At 43.5% G+C, this 21,247-nt stretch overlaps 1 long non-coding RNA gene and 1 other non-coding gene across 2 annotated transcripts; one reads left to right on the forward strand and one right to left on the reverse strand.

The window, feature by feature from the left end:
- Window positions 1-728: 728 nt before the first annotated feature.
- LOC116809762 (U6 spliceosomal RNA) lies at window positions 729-835 on the forward strand. The gene has a single exon (XR_004369947.1). It is a non-coding gene; the product is annotated as a U6 spliceosomal RNA (small nuclear RNA).
- Window positions 836-2,507: 1,672 nt separating this feature from the next.
- LOC116809479 (uncharacterized) lies at window positions 2,508-20,705 on the reverse strand. The gene is made up of 4 exons (XR_009213610.1): window positions 20,567-20,705; window positions 15,234-15,299; window positions 6,804-6,928; window positions 2,508-3,082 (listed from the first exon to the last, which is right to left on the reverse strand). It is a non-coding gene; the product is annotated as an uncharacterized LOC116809479 (long non-coding RNA).
- Between the last annotated feature and the right edge of the window lie 542 nt (window positions 20,706-21,247).

Raw genomic sequence — 21,247 nt, forward strand, 5'->3', positions numbered from 1 at the left:
AATGTTAAGGTTCACTAGGACTAGATAGGAAAACTTAATCGTAAGATAAATACAAGTGAGGAAAAGGAATTAGATGAAATAGTATGAAGTAAATAGAATTTAAGAATTCAAGGCTGGGTGCGGTGGCTCACGGCTGTAATCCCAGCACTTTGGTAGGCTGAGGCGGGTGGATCATTTGAGATCAGGAGTTCGAGACCAGGCGTTCGAGACCAGGCTGACCAACATGGAGAAACACTGTCTCTACTAAAAATAAAAATAAAAATTAGCCAGGTGTGGTGGCGCATGCTCAGCCAGCTACTCGAGAGGCTGAGGCAGGAGAATCACTTGAGCCCAGGAGGTGGAGGTTGCAGTGAGTGGAGATCATACCACTGCACTCCAGCCTGGGCAACAGAGCAAGACTCAGTCTCAAAAAACAGAATTCAGAGAAATTGGATTATCTATGTCTTTAATTTCTGACAAGTCAATTATGTTCACACAACCTGTATTTTTCATACGACGGAGGCCTGAAATGCAAACCAATGACTTCATTTGTTGCCGATCCACAGCAACAGTGATGGACTCCAACGCTAGAGGAAAAACTGGCTGCACTGCATTTATTAAGAGATGGTACAGAATATATTAATCCTGACTATTACTATACCCTGGACAATTCAAGAGATTTTTCCAGAGTAATATTCATAGATCAGATGCAATTTTCATTTGACATATACTGTAGAATATAAATTTTGGTGCCAGTTTCAGCAGCACATATACTAAAATTGGAATGATACAGAGAAGATTAGCATGTCCCCTGCATAAGGATGACATGCAAATTCATGAAGCGTTTCATATTTTAAAAATACCTATCAGGTACTACACTTAGTACCTGGGTAATGAAATATTCTGTACACCAAATTATCGTGACATCAGTTTACCTATATAACAAAACTGCATAATGAACCCCTGAACCTAAAACAAAAGTTAAAAAAGAGAAAAAAAGAATATAATCTTTGGTTAAAAAGTGACTCCTACCTTGATTTTAAGAAAATTTTTATCATTTAGTTTAATTCCATTCAGGGATCATAAATAAATAGTCTAATTTTTTAAAAAAAGTTGAGATAGAATTTACATAGCAGCATTCACCCTTTTAAAGTATAAATTTGTTTTGTTGTTATTTGTTTGTTTGAGGCAGAATCTTGCTCTGTCACCCAGGCTGGAGTGCAGTGGCATGATCTTGGCTCACTGCAACCTTCACCTCCCCAGTTCAAGTGATTCTCCTGCCTTAGCCTCCCGAGTAGCTGGGATTACAGGTGCCTGCAACCATGCCCGGCTAATTTTTGTATTTTTAGTAGAGACAGTGTTTCACCATGTTGGCGAGGCTGGTCTCGAACTCTTGACCTCAAGTGATCTGCCTGCCTCGGCCTCCCAAAGTGCTGGGATTACAGGCGTGAGCCACCATGCTTGGCCTGGAACCTCCCTTTCCAGTTTGCATTCCCTCATGTCTCCTACTCACACCTCTGTGCTTCCAGCATTACCTCCTCCTTCTCCTCCAGTCTAAATCCCACCCATTTTACAAGTCCCACTTCAAATCATGAGTTTTTGATAAAGCCTTCCCAGGCTAACCGACCCCCAGAGACAGCTTCCCAAATCTCATTGCATATAGTAGCTGCACCTTTTGTTTGGCAAATGTTCTGTCTTTCTGGCATTGTAGGTGCTTGCATGTATGTTAAGTGAATGAATAAATCTCTATACCAGATTATAAGCAAATTGAAAGTCGTGGCTTATGCTACATTCTAATCCAGGGCTGTAGAGTGGTTGAGGAGAGATATATGGCAATGATGAAAATATTTGAAAAGCTTAGGAGCCCCCGGGAGGGAGGAGCATTTCCCAGAGTCCTCTCTGTTTCCTTAGTTTAGAGCAACACCAATGTACCTGCTGGCTATGATCAAAAAGTTTGTGTCCCCCAAACTTCACATATTAAAAACCTAATCCTCAAGGTGATGGATGGTATTAGCAGGTGGGCCCATTGGGAAGTGATTAGGTCATGAGAGGGGAGCCCTCATGAATGGAATTAGTGCCCTCATGAAAGAGGCCCCAGAGGGCTGCCTCTTCCCCTTCCACCACGTGAGGACACGGAGAGAAGGTGTTGCTCACCAACCAGAAGGCAGGCTCTCCGTAGACACCACATCTGCTGTCGTCTTGATCAAAGACTTCCCAGCCTCCAGAACCATGAAGAAACACATCGTTGTTGGCCGGGCGCGGTGGCTCACGCTTGTAATCCCAGCACTTTGGGAGGCCGAGGCGGGCGGATCACGAGGTCAGGAGATCGAGACCACAGTGAAACCCCGTCTCTACTAAAAATACAAAAAATTAGCTGGGCGTGGTGGCGGGCGCCTGTAGTCCCAGCTACTCGGAGAGGCTGAGGCAGGAGAATGGCATGAACCCGGGAGGCGGAGCTTGCAGTGGGCGATAGAGCGAGCCTGGGCGATAGAGCGAGACTCCGTCTCAAAAAAAAAAAGAAACACATCGTTGTTGTTTGTTTGTTTATTTTTTTGAGACAGAGTTTCACTCTTGTTGGCCAGGCTGGAGTGCAATGCCACGATCTCAGCTCACCGCAACCTCCATCTTCCTGGTTCAAGCCATTCTCCTGCCTCAGCCTCCCCAGTAGCTGGGATTACAGGCATGCGCCTCCATGCCTGGCTAATTTTTGTATTTTTAATAAAGACAGGTTTTACCATGTTGGCCAGGCTGGTCTTGAACTCCTGACCTTGAGGCCGGGCGCAGTGGCTCACACCTGTAATCCCAGCACTTTGGGAGGCCAGGTGGGCAGATCACCCAGTCAATGTTATAGCAGCCCAAACAGACTGAGACACTCCTGCAAAAGCATGCCAAGAGCAAAGGGCCTTTTCTTCTTTTAGGGTCAGGATCAGGGACGGCCTTTAGTAACCATTTTGCCTTGGACCTTTCCTGTCCAACTTCTCATGCTCTCTTGATGTGACACCCAGATGTATGGCCAGCAGACTCCTACAGGGTCACTAACAGCTCCTCTGCAAAGTGCTCTGGTAGCACAAAGGTGTCAGTCCTTCCTTTCAGCCACCGCTACCTATGGAGACAGGGACAGAAGTAAGAAGTGAGAAGACCCCTCATACCTTCTCTCATTCTACCTCATGATGATATTCTTCAAAATCTGTGGGCTCCTTTAGTTTGAGCATCGCTAGTATATTATAATATGGTATGTTATAATACAGCATAATATAGTATAGTATATTCACCAATCTATTTTTTTTTTTTTTTTGAGACAGAGTCTCGCTCTGTCCCCCAGGCTGGAGTGCAGTGGCGCAATCTCGGCTCACTGCAAGCTCCGCCTCCCGGGTTCACACCATTCTCCTGCCTCAGCCTCTCCAAGTAGCTGGGACTACAGGCGCCCGCCACCACGCCTGGCTAATTTTTTTGTATTTTTGGTAGAGACGGGGTTTCACCGTGGTCTCGATCTCCTGACCTCGTGATCCGCCCGCCTTGGCCTCTCAAAATGCTGGGATTACAAGCGTGAGTCACCGTGCCCGGCCTCACCAATCTATTTTTTTGTTCTTTTTTTTTTTTTGAAAAGGAGTCTCGCTCTGTTGCCAGGCTGGAGTGCAGTGGCGTAATCCTGGCTCACTGCAGCCTCCACCTCCCAGGTTCAAGTGATTCTCCTGCCTCAACCTCCTGAGTAGCTGAGATTACAGGCATGCGCCACCACACCCAGCTAATTTTTGTATTTTTAGTAGAGTCGGGGTTTCACCATATTGGCCAGGATGGTCTCGATCTCTTGACCTTGTGATCCACCCACCTTGGCCTCCTAAAGTGCTGGGATTACGGGTGTGAGCCACCACGCCCGGCCTTTTTTTCTTCATTTTTTTTTTAGGTTTCTGGAGGGGTCCAGCTTCCGTTACTCTCTCATCCCATAAGCTGGATACCACTATTTTACGTGTAATTCTGTTTTTATTTATTTATTTATTTTGAGATGGCATCTTGCTCTGTCGCTCAGGCTGGAGTGCAGTGGTGCTATCTCGGCTCACTGCAACCTCCGCCTCCCAGGTTCAAGCGATGCTCCTGCCTCAGCCTCCCAAGTAGCTGGGACTACAGGCACCCGCCACCACACCTGGCTAATTTTTGTATTTTTAATAGAGACAGGGTTTCACCATGTTGGCCGGGCTGGTCTGGAATTCGACCTCGTGATCCGCTTGCCTCGGCCTCCCAGAGTGCTGGGATTACAGGCATGAGCCACCATGCCTGGCCTTGTGATTCAATTTTTCTAGCTAATGATAATCACTTTCTGAAAATAAGTGCTTTTAGTTTTATCTTAATATTTTGAAAAAATATCTTTACCAGAACTTTTCCCTCATCAGTGAATAGTGTTCATGGGACAGTTCTTCCTGGTCAAGGAAAAGGGAAAAGGAAACCTCTGGGTTACTTTTGGCCTTATGATTCTAACTACACATCCGTGAACACATCACAAAATGCTATTTGTTGTCTCACATATTTGACAGATGAGTTGAAACGCTTTTTTGTAATTCAGCAAATATTTAACATGGGAACACTGTGCTAGGCTTTTGTGAAATATATAGATGAATGAGAAAGTCTTGGCCATCCATGGATGATAAGCCACAAATACAGATAACTTCACAAGAACTATTTCAGGCATCCCTTCTGACTCACCACTGGCAATAGATTGGGCCTTAGACCAAGAAAAACGAAACCCAAGATTAAAAAAAAAAGTCCTTTCAATTTACTGGGCAACCAACCAAAACTACAGACTTTTCAGGTTTTAGATAACATTACAAAGAATCTTTCTTGATTATACATTTGCTCTTGTAGCAACGTAAAACGTTTTCTGTGATTATAGTTAAAGTGCTGGTTATGTGACTGTTTACCGTTAGGGATAGATATGGATTTTTACTTGTGTTTAATTGCGGAGAGTGAATACAGAACTCCTCTCCTCCCCAGCCCCTGCCTACCTTCGGGGGGGCGAGGGGGAATCAGGAAGGAACTAAAATACAAGGCTTTTCCTCCCATTTTACATTCAAACTTGTCTCACAGGAAATGAACAAAATAGTGATTCTCAAATGTAACATTGTACTTCTCTGTGCTGTGGTACAAAAAAAGCTTTACAGGAATTTTTTTTAAGGACAAATGTGGAACTTGGATTTTGTTTTCTTTTCTTTTGTTTTTTTTTTTGAGACAAGAGTCTTACTCGGTCCCTGAGGCTGGAGTGTTGTGGAGCGATCTCGGCTCACTGCAACCTCCGACTCCAGGGTTCATGCAATTCTCCTGTCTCAGCCTTCCAAGTAGCTGGGATTACAGGCGCCTGCCACCACACCTGGCTAATTTTTGTATTTTTTGTAGAGATAGGGTTTCGCCATATTGGCCAGGCTGGTCTTGAACTCCTGACCTCAAGTGATCCACCCACCTCGGCCTCCCAAAGTGTTGGGATTACAGGTGTGAGCCACCGCACCCGGCCAAGAACTTGAATTTTCATTTCCTGAAGAATAAATGCCAAACTCCTTTACATTCAAGATCTGCAAAATCTCATCCCAAATCATTTCCAGCTTTATCTGTATATCCACCCTTACTCCATGTACCCAGCAATATCCTGTGAAGCATGTGGAATATTTTTATTTCCATATCTGGATTCCATCCCCCCCTTTAAAATACCCTTTTTCTTTTCTTTCCTCACAATCCTACTGCTAAAATCCTCATCTTTCAAGGCACATCTTCAAAGAGGAGGCATCCGTAAAGCATCCCTCTCACCATTTTCCAAACTAGTATTTCTCCTTTCCTGAATTTTAATAATTTTCTATAATTAAGAGTTACTGTGGCTGGAGCAGTAGCTCATACCTGTAATCCAGCACTTTGGGAGGCTGAGGTGGGCACATCACATGAGGTCAGTAGTTTGAGACCAGCCTGGCCAACATGGTGAAACACCGACTCTACTAAAAATACAAAAATTAGCCAGGCGTGGTGATGTGCACCTGTAGTCCCAGCTACTCAGGAGGCTGAGGCAGGAGAACTGCTTGAGCCCAGAAGGCAGAGGTTGCACTGACCTGAGATCGGCCACTGTTCTCCAGTCTGGGCAACAGAGTGAAACTCCATCTCAAAAAAAAAAAAAAAAAAAAAGAAGAAAGAAAAAAAAAGTTATTGTTTTTGTAATCAGAAATAAAAACTAAATGGTTTGCCTTTGCTTTATTGGTAAATTTAAAAAAGAAATAAAAACTAAAATGTATAAAATAGCTTGTCAAATAAAAAATGAACATAACTTTTTTTTTTTTTTGAGGCCGATTCGATCTTTGCTCACTGCAACCTCCGCCTCCCATGGTCAAGTGATTCTCCTACTTCAGCCTCGCTAGTAGCTGGGGTTATAGGCACGTGCCACCACGCCCAGCTAATTTTTGTAGTTTTAGTAGAGACATGTTTTGCCATATTGGCCAGGCTGGTCTTGAATTCCTGACCTCAGGTGATCCACCAGCCTCGGCCTCCCAAAGTGCTGGGATTACAGGTGTGAGCCACTGCGCCCAGCCTAAACTTTTGCACTTTGAATATAAGCAGAAGGACACAATTAATATCTGCCTAAGAGGTGCGTCAACCTCATTCTTTGATCATTCTCTCCCCCTCTTCCACCTTCAGCCTGTACCCTCATTTCAAACATGTAGCAATAAAAAGTTTATAAAAAGGGGAAATAAAAATGATGTAGTTGGTTCAGAATGCAAAAATGTGCATACCTCCATGACACAGAAACAAACAAAAATTACACAGTGAAGAGAGCTGAATTGCAGCTGTATACCTACTTGCCTTCTGTTCTTATGTCCAGGGCTTTGGCTCCCACAGGGTAGCGAAGAGTAACAGTAGACAACATCACGCAGAGAGCTTTGAGGATAGGGACTAGCAATGGGGCTCCCTCTTGTGATGGAGCCTGAAAAAAGTCGGATACCCCATGGCTTAAGGCTATGGAAGTAGAAGTTGGGAAAGAGGAATTCAAGGACAGAGCCTGATGTAATGAAGGAATCAAAAGAAAAAAATATAACATTTTAATAGAAGCTTAAACCTTGTCTCTACTAAAAATAAGATAGAGTCTCGCTGTGTCGCCCAGGCTGGAGTGCAATGGCGCAATCTCAGCTCACTGCAAGCTCCGCCTCCCAGGTTCATGCCATTCTCCTGCCTCAGCCTCCCGAATAGCTGGGACTACAGGCACCCGCCACCAGGCCTGGCTAATTTTTTTTTATTATTTTTTATTTTTAGTAGAGACAAGGTTTCACTGTGTTAGCCAGGATGGTCTCAATCTCCTGACCTCGTGATCCACCCGCCTCGGCCTCCCAAAGTGCTGGGATTACAGGGGTGAGCCACCGCACCCGGCCTGGAAGATTTTTTAAAAGACAAATTAATGTATGTCATAGTCCTATAAATTTTTCTCAAATTGACAAGTGGGTTTAATTTTTTGGTATTCCTGCCTTACTTTGATATTGTAAATATTGTGATATTTACAATATCAAAGTAAGGCAGGAATACCAAGAAAAAATGCTGTGTTTCTGCTTCTGAACTGAGGTCCCAGGCTGCCATGTGGAGGTAAAGGCAATACTGTCAGGTAGGAAAAAGTGAGCATGGAGGGAACAGGAAACAGAAAATAAAAGACTACAGCTCTTTCCGCTCAGAATAGCCTCCTGCAAAGTAAAATTCAAAACCACATTAAAATATTTTACATAAGAAAGAATATGAATTCCACCTCCCCAGTTAAGAGTATGAATTCACTCTAGATAAAATTAGGCCTGGCATGGTGGCTCTTCTCTGTAATCTCAGCATTTTGAGAGGTCAAGGGTTTGAGACCAGCCTCGGCAACACAGCGTGACCTTGACCTTAACCTAAAAATTAAGAAATTAGCCATGCGTAGTGGCTCACTTCTGCAGTTCCAGCTACTCAGGAGGCTGAAGCGGGAGGATGGCTTGAGCCTGGGAGATTGAGGCTGTAGTGAGCCATGATCGTGCCATCGCACTCCAGCCTGGGCTGCAAAGCAAGACTGTCTCAAATAAATAAATAAATAAAATAATAATAATAATAATTTTGTGGAACCGCTTGATAAGGAATTGAAAATAAATGTGCTTATGATACTTAAAGAGATAAAGATATTTCCTCCGTTAAAAAAGAACAAGAAAATAGGAAGCAAAAAAAAAATTTATTATGCAACAAGAAATAGGTAGATCTGAAAGAGAAACAAGTAGAAATTTAAAAATAGACATTAAAATTAAAAAACCAATTGAAAAAATGAACTCTAGGCTGGATACCTTTGAAAAGGGGATTACTGAATTGGAGGGGAGGACTTCATGTAAACATGGTCAAAGACGAGAATAACATGAGAGAACCATGAAGGAGTATTGAGGTTAGATTGTGAGGACTCCAGAAGAAAATGAAGGGAAAGTTAATTTTTACAAAAGCATGTTACATACCAAAAGGATAAAGAAGTCAAATCATTACAGAACAATTTTAAAACATCAAGAACAACAAGAAAATTTTAAGGGCTATCAGAGATAAAAGACAGATTAGGAGCAAAGGAATGACAATTAGGAATGACAATTAGGCAACCATCTTCTCAACTGAGAGATTAAATGCCACAAAGAAGCCAGTGAGGAGTACCTTCAAGGTGCTGAGGGAAAACAGCATCTACACTGCTGAACTACTGCAATGCGGGTGTAAAATAAAACAATTTTTCATTCTTTTCCACAAAAATATATATTTAACAAGCTTGTTATGTGAAATCAAACAATATTTTTGGCATTTTGTCAACAATTGAAACTCTTACCAATAATTCAAACTCACTGATACCTAACTAGGAGTGCTTTGTATTTTGGAAGATTCCCTAAACTAAGAATATATTCAAGGCCGGGCACGGTGGCTCACGCCTGTAATCCCAGCACTTTGGGAGGCCAAGGCGGGCAGATCACAAGGTCAGGAGCTCAAGACCAGCCTGGCCAATATGGTGAAACCCTGACTGTACTAAAAATACAACAATTAGCTGGGTGTGGTGGCGGCCGTCTGTAGTCCCAGCTACTCGGGAGGCTGAGGCAGGAGAATCGCTTGAACCTGGGAGGTGGAGGTTACAGTGAGCCGAGATCATGCCACTGCCCTCCAGCCTGGGTGACAGAACAAGACTCCGTTTCAAAAAAATAATAATAAAAAAAAATATATATATATATTTACAACATATGTAAATATAACTGAAGAACTACTTCATTGAAATTCACAGAATTCTAAAGATTTATAGCCTAGAAGTATCATAAATTTGTCTGCAGTTGGCCAGGCGCAGTGGCTCACGCCTGTAATGCCAGCACTCTGGGAGGCCGAGGTGGGTGGATCACGAGGTCAAGAGTTCAAGACCAGCCTGGCCAATATGGTGAAACCCCATCTCTACTAAAAATACAAAAATTAGCTGGGTATGGTGGCGGGCGCCTGTAATCCCAGCTACTCAGGAGGCTGAGGCAGAGAATTGCTTGAACCTGGGAGGCGGAGGTTGCAGTGAGCCGAGATCATACCGCTGCACTCCAGCCTGGGTGACAGAGTGAGACTCCATCAAAAAAAAAAAAAAGAAGGGTCTGCAGTCAAACATACTGTGCTAATTATGAAAAAATGTCTTAACAACTATTAAACCAAAAGGAGAATAAAATTGAGGGGAAATATATGGTTTTAAAGTCCTATGACAAACGGAAGATTAGCAATTGCGGTTTTTGCCATTAAAAGTAATGGCAAAAACTACAATTACTTTTGCACCAACCTAATAAAAAGTAATAATATAGGCCGAGCACGGTGGCTCACGCTTGTAATCCCAGCACTTTGGGAGGCCAAAGCAGGCAGATCACGAAGTCAGGAGATCGAGACCATCCTGGCTAACACGGTGAAACCCCGTCTCTACTAAAAATACAAAAAAAAAAATTAGCTGGGCATGGTGGCGGGCACCTGTAGTCCCAGCTACTCAGGAGGCTGAGGCAGGAGAATGGCGTGAATCCGGGAGGCGGAGCTTGCAGTGAGGGAGATTGCGCACTGCACTCCAGCCTGGGTGACTTGGCGAGACTCCGTCTCAAAAAAAAAAAAAAAGTAATAATATAAAATCGATTTAATGATCAAAATTGCTTATTGAATCCCTGATTGTCATTTTTGGCAGCTTAACCCCATCTGTCAGAAGCTAGTGTGCTATGCTGTCAGAAATTCTCCACTCTCTCATAAGAGCCATGCCAAATGCAGTGAGAACCCTGGCTGAAAGTTAGGAAGTTGATGTTAGCAACTTTGAGTGCTGCACACACCTTCCCCATAGAGGCTGAATCCTTATGCTTATATGTATCCCTGAAAGATTTAAAGGCCTGTCACTCTTTCATACCAAAAAATACCTTCTCAACATGCTGTAAAAGGGTTCCTTACCTTGGCGGGGGGAGGCAACCACATACATCATATACAGAAATTTATCATAATAAGGTTCCAAATCCCATTTTATATTTTAAACTACACTATGGTAATATTTAAACCATTCCATTCCAGGCAATATTCCACACTAGAACAGTAAATATCTTTAAAAAAAAAAAAAAAAAGGTCAGGCACAGTGGCTCATGACTGTAATCCCAGCACTTTGGGAGGCCGAGGCGGGTGGATCACAAGGTAAGGAGTTCGAGACCAGCCTGGCCAACATGGTGAAACCCCGTCTCTACTAAAAATACAAAAATTAGTAGGGCATGGTGGCGTGCACCTGTAATCTCAGCTACTCGGAAGGCTGAAGCAGAAGAATCACTTGAACCCGGGAGGCGGAGGTTGCAGTGAGCCGAGATTGCGACACTGCACTCCAGCCTCGGTGACAGAGTGAGACTCCATCTCGGGAAAAAGAAAAAAAAATACTGCATATAGTCTCTGTCTCTGTCTCTATTTCTCTCTCTGAAGGCTGGGGCTGACAGTCACCAAGGACAGCAGCACTGGTGTGAACAAAGAGACTGCTTAAAGTCAGTGCCCATTCTGATGGGTTAGTGCCCTATTCTGGCTGGTGAGTGCCTGTCTCTCCACTGCTCCCCGCTACCACAATCCTCCCATTCTCCTTCAACCGCTCCCCGCCCCCGCAGGAAGAGAGCATGCTGATTGGTCAGCTCAGTTTGATTCCAGGGCCCTGGCTGTTACATATTTTGAATAATACCTTGTATTGTAGCAGGTCTTCTTGAAAGTAGCAAGAAGAAAAGTGACTCAGATACATTTGTACACAGAAAACAGATTTTAGCACACAAATTGACAAATTATGTCAGAAAATTTATTTAACAATTGTGAAAAACAATTATGGGGTGAGGGTGCTTAAAAGAATATTAAACCTCCAGAGAACACTATTATGATGGGGTGGGAGGTAAAGTTATACAACAAATTATTCAAGCATACTTTAATAAACTAAATTGTTTAAAATACTTGTTAAACAATGTGTTTAAGAAAAGATAAAAACAGTAAAAACTTTCGATTTTGTTAGAAAAAAGTATTTTATGGCCGGGCATGGTGGCTCAGGCCTGTAATCCCAGCAATTTGGAAGGCTAAAGTGGGTGGATCACCTGAGGTCAGGAGTTTGAGACCAGCCTGGCCAACATGGTGAAACCCTGTCTCTGCTAAAATATAAAAATTAGCCGGGGGTGATGGTGTGCCCCTGTAATCCCAGCTATTCCAGAGGTTGAGGCATGATAATTGCTTGAACCCAGGAGGCTGAGGTTGCAGTGGGCCGAGATCATGCCACTGCACTCCAGCGTGGGTGACAGAGTGAGATCCTGTCTCCAAAAAAAAAAAAAAAGAGAGAGAGAGAAAAAAGTATTTATTAAATAATATACGTGTAAAAAAATTTAAAGTCTATTGTAAAAGAATTGAATTGTATAGCCTCCAATAAGAAAAAGAAAGAAAATACATGAAAATTTATCAAATCAATCAGTTAGTCCAGGCAAACGAGATAGGTTGTGTTAAGGCAATGATGGAGAAGAAAAAAGGAAAGCAAAAGATAATAAACAGAAAGCTTCTACTGAAAGAGCTTTTAAAAATACCCATGCTCTTTGGAACACTTGTGCAGTTCGTGGGAATGTAAAATGATGCAGCTGCTATGGAAAACAGAATGGAGGTTCCTCAAAAAATTAAAAATATACTTACCATATGATCCAGCAATTCCACTTCTAGCTACATATCCAAAAGAATTGAAAGCAGGAGTTCAAAGAGATATAGTATTTGCACACCCGTATTCACAGTGGCATTATTCACAATAGCCAAGATGTGGAAACAACCTAAATGCCCATCGATAGATGAATGGATAAAGAAAATGTGTTATATACATACCATGAAATATTATTCAGCCTTAAAGAGGAAAGATATATAGTAGTTGCACACTCGTGTTCACAACGGCATTATTCACAATAGCCATGATGTGGAAACAACCTAAATGCCCATCGATAGATGAATCGATAAAGAAAATGTGTTATGAGCCGGCGCGGTGGCTCAGGCCTGTAATCCCAGCCGAGGCGGGTGGATCACAAGGTCAGGAGATGGAGACCATCCTGGCTAACATGGTGAAACTCTGTCTCTACTAAAAATACAAAAAAATAGCCGGTTGTGGTGGTGAGCACCTGTAGTCCCAGCTACTTGGGAGGCTGAGGCAGGAGAATGGCAAGAACCCGGGAGGCGGAGCATGCAGTGAGTCGAGATCGCACCACTGCACTCCAGCCTGGGCAACACAGCGAGACTCTATCTCAAAAAAAAAGAAAAAAGAAGATGTTGTTATGTACATACCATGAAATATTTTTTAGCCTTAAAAAGGAAGGAAATGCTGACACATGCTACAACATAGATGAGACTTGAGGACATTATGCTATGTGACATAAGCCACAAAAGACAAATACTGTATGATTCCACTTATATGAGGCATCTAAAGTAGTCAAACTCATAGAAACAAAAAGTAGAATGGTGGTTGCCAAGAGCTGATGAGAAGGGGAAGTGGGGAGTTGTTCAATGGGTGTAGATGGCCGGGCGCGGTGGCTCATGCCTGTAATCTCAGCACTTTGGGAGGCCGAGGCGGGTAGATCACGAGGTCAGCTGTTCAAAACCAGCCTGGCCAATATGGTGAAACCCCATCTCTACTAAAAATACAAAAATTAGCCGGGCATGGTGGTGAGCGCCTTAGTCTCAGCTACTTGGGAGGCTGAGGCAGGAGAATCGCTTGAACCCGGGAGGTGGAGGTTGCAGTGAGCCAAGATCATGCCACTGCACTCCAGCCTGGGCAACAGAGCAAGACTCTGTCTCAAAAAAAAAAAAGGGTGTAGGGATTCAGCTTTGCAAGATGAAGAACTTCTGGAAATCTGTTGCATCACAATGTAAATTTACTTAACACTACTAAACTGTACACTTAAAAATGATTAAGATGGCAAATTTTGGGCCGGGCACGGCGGCTCATGCTTGTAATCCCAGCACTTTGGGAGGCCGAGGCGGGTGGATCACGAGGTCAGGAGATCGAGACCACTGTGAAACCCTGTCTCTACTAAAAATACAAAAAATTAGCCAGGCGTGGTGGCGGGCACCTGTAGTCCCAGCTACTCGGAGAGGCTGAGGCAGGAGAATGGCGTGAACCCGGGAGGCGGAGCTTGCAGTGAGCCGAGATCGTGCCACTGCACTCCAGCCTGGGTGACAGAGCGAGACTCCGTCTCAAAAAAAAAAAAAAAATGGCAAATTTTACGTTGTGGGTTTTTTGTTGTTGTTGTTGCTGTTGTTTGTTCTACCACAATTTAAAAAAATACCCATTCTTAGGATCCAAGTAATTTCTTTTTTTTTTTCTTGAGACACAGTCTTGCGCTGTCACCTAGGATGGAGTGCAGTGGCACGAACTTGGCTCACTGCAACCTCTGCCTTCTGGGTTCAAGGGATTCTCCTGCCTCAGCCTCCCAAGTAGCTGGGACTACAGGCATGTGCCACCAGGCCTGGCTAATTTTTGTATTTTCAGTACAGACGGGTTTCACCATGTTGGACAGGCTGGTCTCGAACGCCTGACCTCATGATGTGCCAGCCTTGGCCTCCCAAAGTGCTGGGATTACAGGCATGAGCCACCGTGCCTGGCTGATCCAAGCAATTTCAATTTAATGTCTCTATGGGAGCAGGGAGCAAATTCCCTTTGTTCTCTGCCTGGGTATTTCTGGATCTTTTTTAAAGCTTCCCAGATAATTTTTTATATACAGGCAAGGTGAAAGTAATTGAAGTCTGCATTTCCTTTAAGAAACTTACCTAAGGCCAGGCACAGTGGCTCATGCCTGTAATCCCAGCACTTTGGGAGGCCGAGGCGGGTGAATCACCTGAGGTCAGGAGTTTGAGACCAGCCTCAACATGGAGAAACCCCGTCTCTACTAAAAATACAAAATTAGCTGGGCGTGATGGTGCATGCCTGTAATCCCAGCTCCTCTGGAGGCTGAGGCAGGAGAATTGCTTGAACCCAGGAGGTGGAGGTTGCGGTGAGCCAAGGTCATGCCATTGCACTCCAGCCTGGGCAACAGAGTGAAACTCTGTCTCAAAAAAAAAATTACCTAAGGTCGGGTCATGGCCATCTGTAACCAAAACTTTGGGAGGCCAAGGCGGGCGGATTACCTGGGGGCTTGAGCAGCTACTCGGGAGGCTGAGGCAGGAGATTTGCTTGAACCTGGGAGGTGGAGGTTGCAGTGAGCCAGAGGTTGCAGTGAGCTGAGATCACACCACAGCCTGGGGAGAGAGGGAGACTCTGTCTCAAAATAAAATAAAAAAAAAAGAAAAATAATAATAAAAAAAGAAGCTTAGCTAAAACAAAATCATGAATTTGAAATACAATTTTAAAAGAAGGGTGGGAGAGAGAGTTTGGAAAGATAAATATAAAGCAAATAGAAGGCCGGGCGTGGTGGCTCCCTCCTGTAATCCCAGCACTTTGGGAGGCTGTGCGGGTGGATCACCTGAGGCCAAGAGTTCGAGACCAACCTGGTCAACATGGTGAAAACCCTTCTCTACTAAAAATACAAAAATTAGCAAGGTGTGATGGTGCACATCTGTAATCCCAGCTACTCAGGAGGCTGAGGCAGAAGAATCGCTTGAACCTGGGAGGCAGAGGTTGCAGTGGGCTGAGATAGTGCCATTACACTCCAGCCTGGGCAAAACAGTGAGACTCTGTTTCAAAAAAAATAAAATCATACAGGCCCAGACTTTGAGGGAAGCTCAGCTTCTTCACTCACTGTATGTGACAGCTGGGGCCTCACTTCTCAACTTGCGATGGACAGAGCACAGTGGAGCTTCTTAACCTGGATGGGAGAAGGGAGAAGAGAGATGGATTTGCAGATGCATTCATGTGGAGACAGCTATCTTTAAACCTGTATTGTGCCATTATAAATGAAAACAACTACAGCCTTCCCTGGGTTAGAATGGGGAAATTGAATAATTTCAGTAATTTAAAACAGAGCAGTAAGTCAAAGTCAAAGATTCCTAAAAGGATTTTAATTACTGCAAGAGTATAGAGTCCCTTCAAACAGGCTCCCTTTCTAAAAACACAGCAATCCTAGCTCTGGGGAATAAATGTAATACTGATTGAAACCACAAATGATGACTGAGAATGAAAAAAAGAGCTATGTAATTTAAATAAGCATTTTCTTTTTAAAGTATCTATTTTTTTAAAAGAAAGAAAAAATATTTCAAAATATGTTTGTTGGCCTATCCTCATTCTACAGACACATTCATAGACATTTCTGTCAAGGTTCTCCCCAAAGAAAGACACCATCTCCCAGACAAGAAGAAATTATATTTTGCAAGGTTTTGAATGAGAACACGCCTCCAAATCAAACGTGTGTTGTCTTAATGATTAAAATAGTCTCTTGTTTTACAAAGGCAGATTTGATCCTTCTATCAAATAAAGCATGTTTTGATGATTAAAATGTTTGTAAACACAGCAATAGTCAGAAAGAACACTTTCATTTGTTGAATCCATTTTTCCTCTATCTCTTCTTTCCTTTCTTCCTTGAGTTGCCCATAAGGGCCAGGCAGGTGGTGCAAAATGGCGGAAAGCGTTAGATGCAAGAGTAGGGATGCTGGGGTGGTGATGAACTGGAGAGTGCAGGCTCCATCTGCAACGAGAAGCCACTGGTCAGCAAGAGCCAAAGGGTGCATTGCAGGAATGCTGGCCCAGTGCTAAGAGATTATCCCGTTACTCAAATAAGCCAGAATTCTTCATATTCATATGAAACCTCTCAGGTTCCAAATGGTTGCAATCCATTTAAACATTTGTTTAAACCAGGCAAGCCAACAGTGAGTGACCAGATTGCAGTCTTTGACTTAACCTGTTTAAGCTCAACTTTCTCATCTAGGTCAAGGGGCTACAATACAGAAAATACTTTTAAAAAAATAATAAAAGCTGAACTCGTTGAGTCCTTACTTTGTGCTAGACAGTGTTTCAAGTACTTCATAAATATTAATTCATGGCCGGGCGTGGTGGCTCACGCCTGTAATCCCAGCACTTTGGGAGGCTGAGATCGAGACCATCCTGGCTAATACGGTGAAACCCCATCTCTACTAAAAATACAAAAAATTAGCCAGGAGTGGAGGTAGGTGCCTGTAGTCCCAGCTACTCGGGAGGCTGAGGCAGGAGAATGGCGTGAACCTGGGAGGTGGAGCTTGCAGTGAGTGTCTCTCTGCCTGGGTATTTCTGGATCTTTTTTAAAGCTTTCCAGATAATTTTTTATATACACACAGACACACATACATAAAGGCTGGGCTCAGTGGCTCAGGCCTGTAATCCTAGCACTCTGGGAGGCCAAGGTGGGCAGATTGCTTGAGCTCAGGAGTTTGAGACCAGCCTGGACAACATGGTGAGACATTGTCTCTATAAAAAATGCACACACACACACACACACACACACACACACACACACACACACACACAAATTAACTGGGCATAGTGATGTGTCCCAGCTACTCGGGAGGCTGGGCAACAGAGTGAGACCCCGTTTCAAAAAAAAACAATCTATTTTTGCCCAAAGTGAGAATCTGCACAGCAAGCAACACCCTTCCCCTCTCCCTCTTCACACCCAAAACTTATCCCCTATGTCCCTCATTTTATTGAAATAAATAATTCCTGGCAGCAGTGCTAGGCAGGCCTAGGCTAGGCTCTGTGTGGGGAATCAAGGACGAATCAGACATAGAACTGCCCTGCAGTAGTTCACTGTTGTCAAGAGAAAAAGACAAGAAATAACAGTAGCAACAGAGAGAAAGGGGAAAGTGTCATAAGGAACACAGCTAAAGTGTTCCAGAAATTTAGAGGAGAGAGATTACTTCCAGCTGCACCCTTAATCACATACTGCCTCACATCTCTTGTATTATTGTCTTGTCTGGTTATTAATTCCTGTATTGTTAAACAACAGCAAACCAGTCACACTGAATAATTCATGGTGTTGCTTCTTCCTCCACATCCAGATTGTCAGCTCCTCCAAGTCAGGATTGGAGACTCTGATAGGCACATTTCAGTGGCTAATATCTATAGGCCCCCTCTTTTTTTTTTTTTTTGAGATGGAGTCTCGCTATGTCACCCAGGCTAGAATGCAGTGGTGCGATCTCGGCTCACTGCAACCTCCACCTTCTGGGTTCAAGCAATTCTGCCTTAGTCTCCTGAGTAGCTGGGATTATAGGCACGCACCATCTTGCCTGGCCAATTTTTGTAATTTTAGTAGAGATGGGGTTTCACCATATTGGCCAGGCTGGTCTTGAACTCCTGACCTCAAGTGATCTACCTGCCTCAGCCTCCCACAGTGCTGGGATTATAGGTGTGAGCCACAATGCCCAGCCTATCTATAGCCTTAAGAATACCTGCTTCAGCAGAAGAGACCACCAATAAAATGTTATGGGAATAAAGCCTGTAACAATATAGTCCTTTATTAGCTTACTAATATTTCTTCAATGCATTCCACATAATAGGAAATTCAAAGTGATAAATAGAAGACTGCTTTTCGGCTGGCTGCGGTGGCTCACACCTGTAATCCTAGCACTTTGGGAGGCCGAGGTGAGTGGATCACCTGAGGTCAGGAAGTCGAGACCAGCCTGACCAACATGGAGAAACCCTGTCTCTACTAAAAATGCAAAATTAGCCAAGTGTTGTAGCGCATGCCTGTAATCCCGGCTACTGGGGAGGCTGAGACAGGAGAATTGCTTGAACCTGGGAGGCAGAGGTTGCGGTGAGCCGAGATCGTGCCATTGCACTCCAGCCTGGGCAACGAGAGCAAAAACTCCATCTCAAAAAAAAAAAAAAAAAGAAGACTGTTTTTCCCTATAGTCACCTTTTTTTTCTTCTAGTGGGAGAAAATGTCTTCTTATTGGTGTTTCCTGGTTCCAGTAATGGATATCTCCGTTGGGTTTGTTCTCTCCTCTTGGCTACATACAAATGTCAAATAAAGGTGACTAACTGTAATAGTAAATACACCTTGGGTGTTTAGACCATTTTTATATAGTAATCTCAGACTCTTCTGAGAGCTCTTTTGTGCGTGCACCACCAGAGTATTGCCTTTTGTCATCATTTCCAAGTCTTTCTGAAAAACATGCTATGTTTCCTTTTTTTGTTTCTGATTTTTAAATGACAGATGGTCAGGAAATGTCTTCTTTACTCTTATAATTATTTTCCCCAGTTTTTCTCCATTAAACAGCAATTACTCTCATGCATAATCTTCCTAAGTAGTTATTTTCTAGCTCCTGAAGAGCATAATTACCATGAATGCATTCATCTTATGCACTTCATGGTTTTTCTCAGCGTGAAACTTCTACTGAGTATAATTTGTACCACAGTAACTAACATGGACACTTAAACATGTTTGGTAGTTAACTTTTTACAAAGCAGACCAAATTTTTAGATGAAACATTCATCTGTTTTACAAAGGGTCGTTTTCCTGGAATCTATCCAAAAGTACCTTCAAAGGGAAATTAGAAATATGACTACTGTATTTTAAATATTTTCCAAGGGAGTGGTGGAGTGAGAAAAATCTTTTTCCTCTGGCTTAAATTATCTAACATTTATACCATACTAAGCAGTTTACAAAACATGCAAATTATCTGCTTTGTGGAGAAGTAAAACCCCTTGTAAATGTATTTCTTCATGCTAGCAATATCAAAAACAATTTAACTTACATTATGCCAAAAAAATCTTATTCTTATTAATTAATTAATTTATTTATTTGAGATGGAGTTTTGCTCTGTTGCCCAGGTTGGGGTGCAGTGGCGTGATCTCGGCTCACTGCAACCTCCACCTCCTGGGTTCAAGTGATTCTCCTCCCTCAGCCTCCCAAGTAGCTGGGATTACAGGCATTGACACCATGCCCGGCTAATTTTCATATTTTTAATAGAGACAGGGTTTCACCATGTTGGCCAGGCTGGTCTCAAACTCCTAACCTCAGGTGATCCACCTACCTCGGCCTCCCAAAGTGCTGGAATTACAGGTGTGAGCCACAGCGCCTGGCCCCCCAAAAACTTGAGATTTAACAGTTAAACATATAAATCAAGTCATAACAAAGTAGTGAAAACAGAAACAGTTATGATATCTTCAGAGAATTATAACTTATCTAAAAGCTTGGAAACAGTAAATGAAATAGCAAAAGACAAAAACAAGAGATTTGATAATTTGTGAATTGTAACATTAAAGGTGATTTTGGCCAGGCGCGGTGGCTCACGCTTGTAATCCCAGCACTTCGGGAGGCAGAGGCGGGCGGATCACGAGGTCAGGAGATTGAGACCATGATGAAACCCCGTCTCTACTAAAAATACAAAAAAATTAGCTGGGCGTGGTGGTGGGCGCCTGTAGTCCCAGCTACTCGGAGAGGCTGAGGCAGGAGAATGGCGTGAACCCGGGAGGCGGAGCTTGCAGTGAGCCGAGATCGCGCCGCTGCACTCCAGCCTGGGTGACAGAGCGAGACTCGGTCTCAAAAAAAAAAAAAAGGTGATTTTGGCAGGCCATATTATTTTACCAGAAGCCGCTCATGATGAATTTAGAAGAAATTTTATTCTTGGCATTTGGCATTCAGTGATGTCTACATTTTACAAATAATCTCAAAAGCCAGTGATACACAGAATTTTTTGCTTTTGTTGTTGAGTCAAAGTTTGAATTCTATGGAAGGCATAGTATCCCTGAGTCTCTCAGTAAAAAGTAGACCGGGTGCAATGGCTCACACCTGCAATCCCAGCACATTGGGAGGCTGAGATGGATAGATCACTTGAGGTCAGGAGTTCAAGACCAGCCTGGCCAACATGGTAAAACCCCACCTCCACTAAAAATACAAAAATTAGTCCGGCATGGTGGTGCACATCTGTAATCTCAGATACTTGGGAGGCTGAGGCAGGAGAATCGCTTGAACCTGGGAGGTGGAGGTTGCAGTGAGCCAAGATCACGCCACTGTACTCTACCCTGGGTGACATAGTGAGACTCCGTCTCAAAAAAAAAGTATCCTATCTGATCCCCCATCTTAGTCTGTTTCTGCTGCTGTAACAAAATACCACAGACTGAGCAATTTATTTTTAAAAACCCCAGAAATCTATTTCTTACAGTTCTGAAGGCTGGGAAGTCCAAGATGAAGGCACCAGCAGGTTTGTTGCCTGGTGAGGGTCCAGTGTTTGCTTTCATGAACATTGCATCCTCGGGAGGGAGGAACACTGTGACCTCACATGGCAGAGGGCAGAAGGGGAAAAGGGCTGAACACAGTTGGTTAAGATTTTTTGTAAGTCAGTCAAGCCTAATGCCACTCACGAGGGCTCCACTGTCATGACTTAATCACCTCTGGAAAGCCCCACTTTTTTTTTTTTTTTTTTTTTTTTGAGAAGGAGTTTCACTCTTGTTGCCCAGGCTGGAGTGCAGTGCACCATCTTGGCTTACTGCAACCTCTGCCTCCTAGGTTCAAGCGATTCTCCTGCCTCAGCCTCCTGAGTAGCCAGGACTACAGGTGCATGACACCATGCCCAGGTAATTTTTGTATTTTAGTGGAGACGGGGTTTCACCATGTTGGCCAGGATGGTCTCCATCTCCTGACCTCGTGATCCGCCGGCCTTGGCCTCCCAAAGTGCTGGGATTATCAGCATGAGCCACTGTGCCCAGCCAGCCCCACTTCTTAACACTGTGACATTGGTGATTACATTTCAAAACATGAGATTTAGAGGGAACACAAACCTTCAAACCATAGTAGACTTCTAGTACCTGAATTTCAGTCACTCTCCAGAAGTTAGTGTGTTT

The sequence above is a fragment of the Hylobates moloch genome, unplaced genomic scaffold, assembly GCF_009828535.3.
Source record: "Hylobates moloch isolate HMO894 unplaced genomic scaffold, HMol_V3 SCAFFOLD_1, whole genome shotgun sequence".
Lineage (NCBI taxonomy): Eukaryota > Metazoa > Chordata > Mammalia > Primates > Hylobatidae > Hylobates > Hylobates moloch.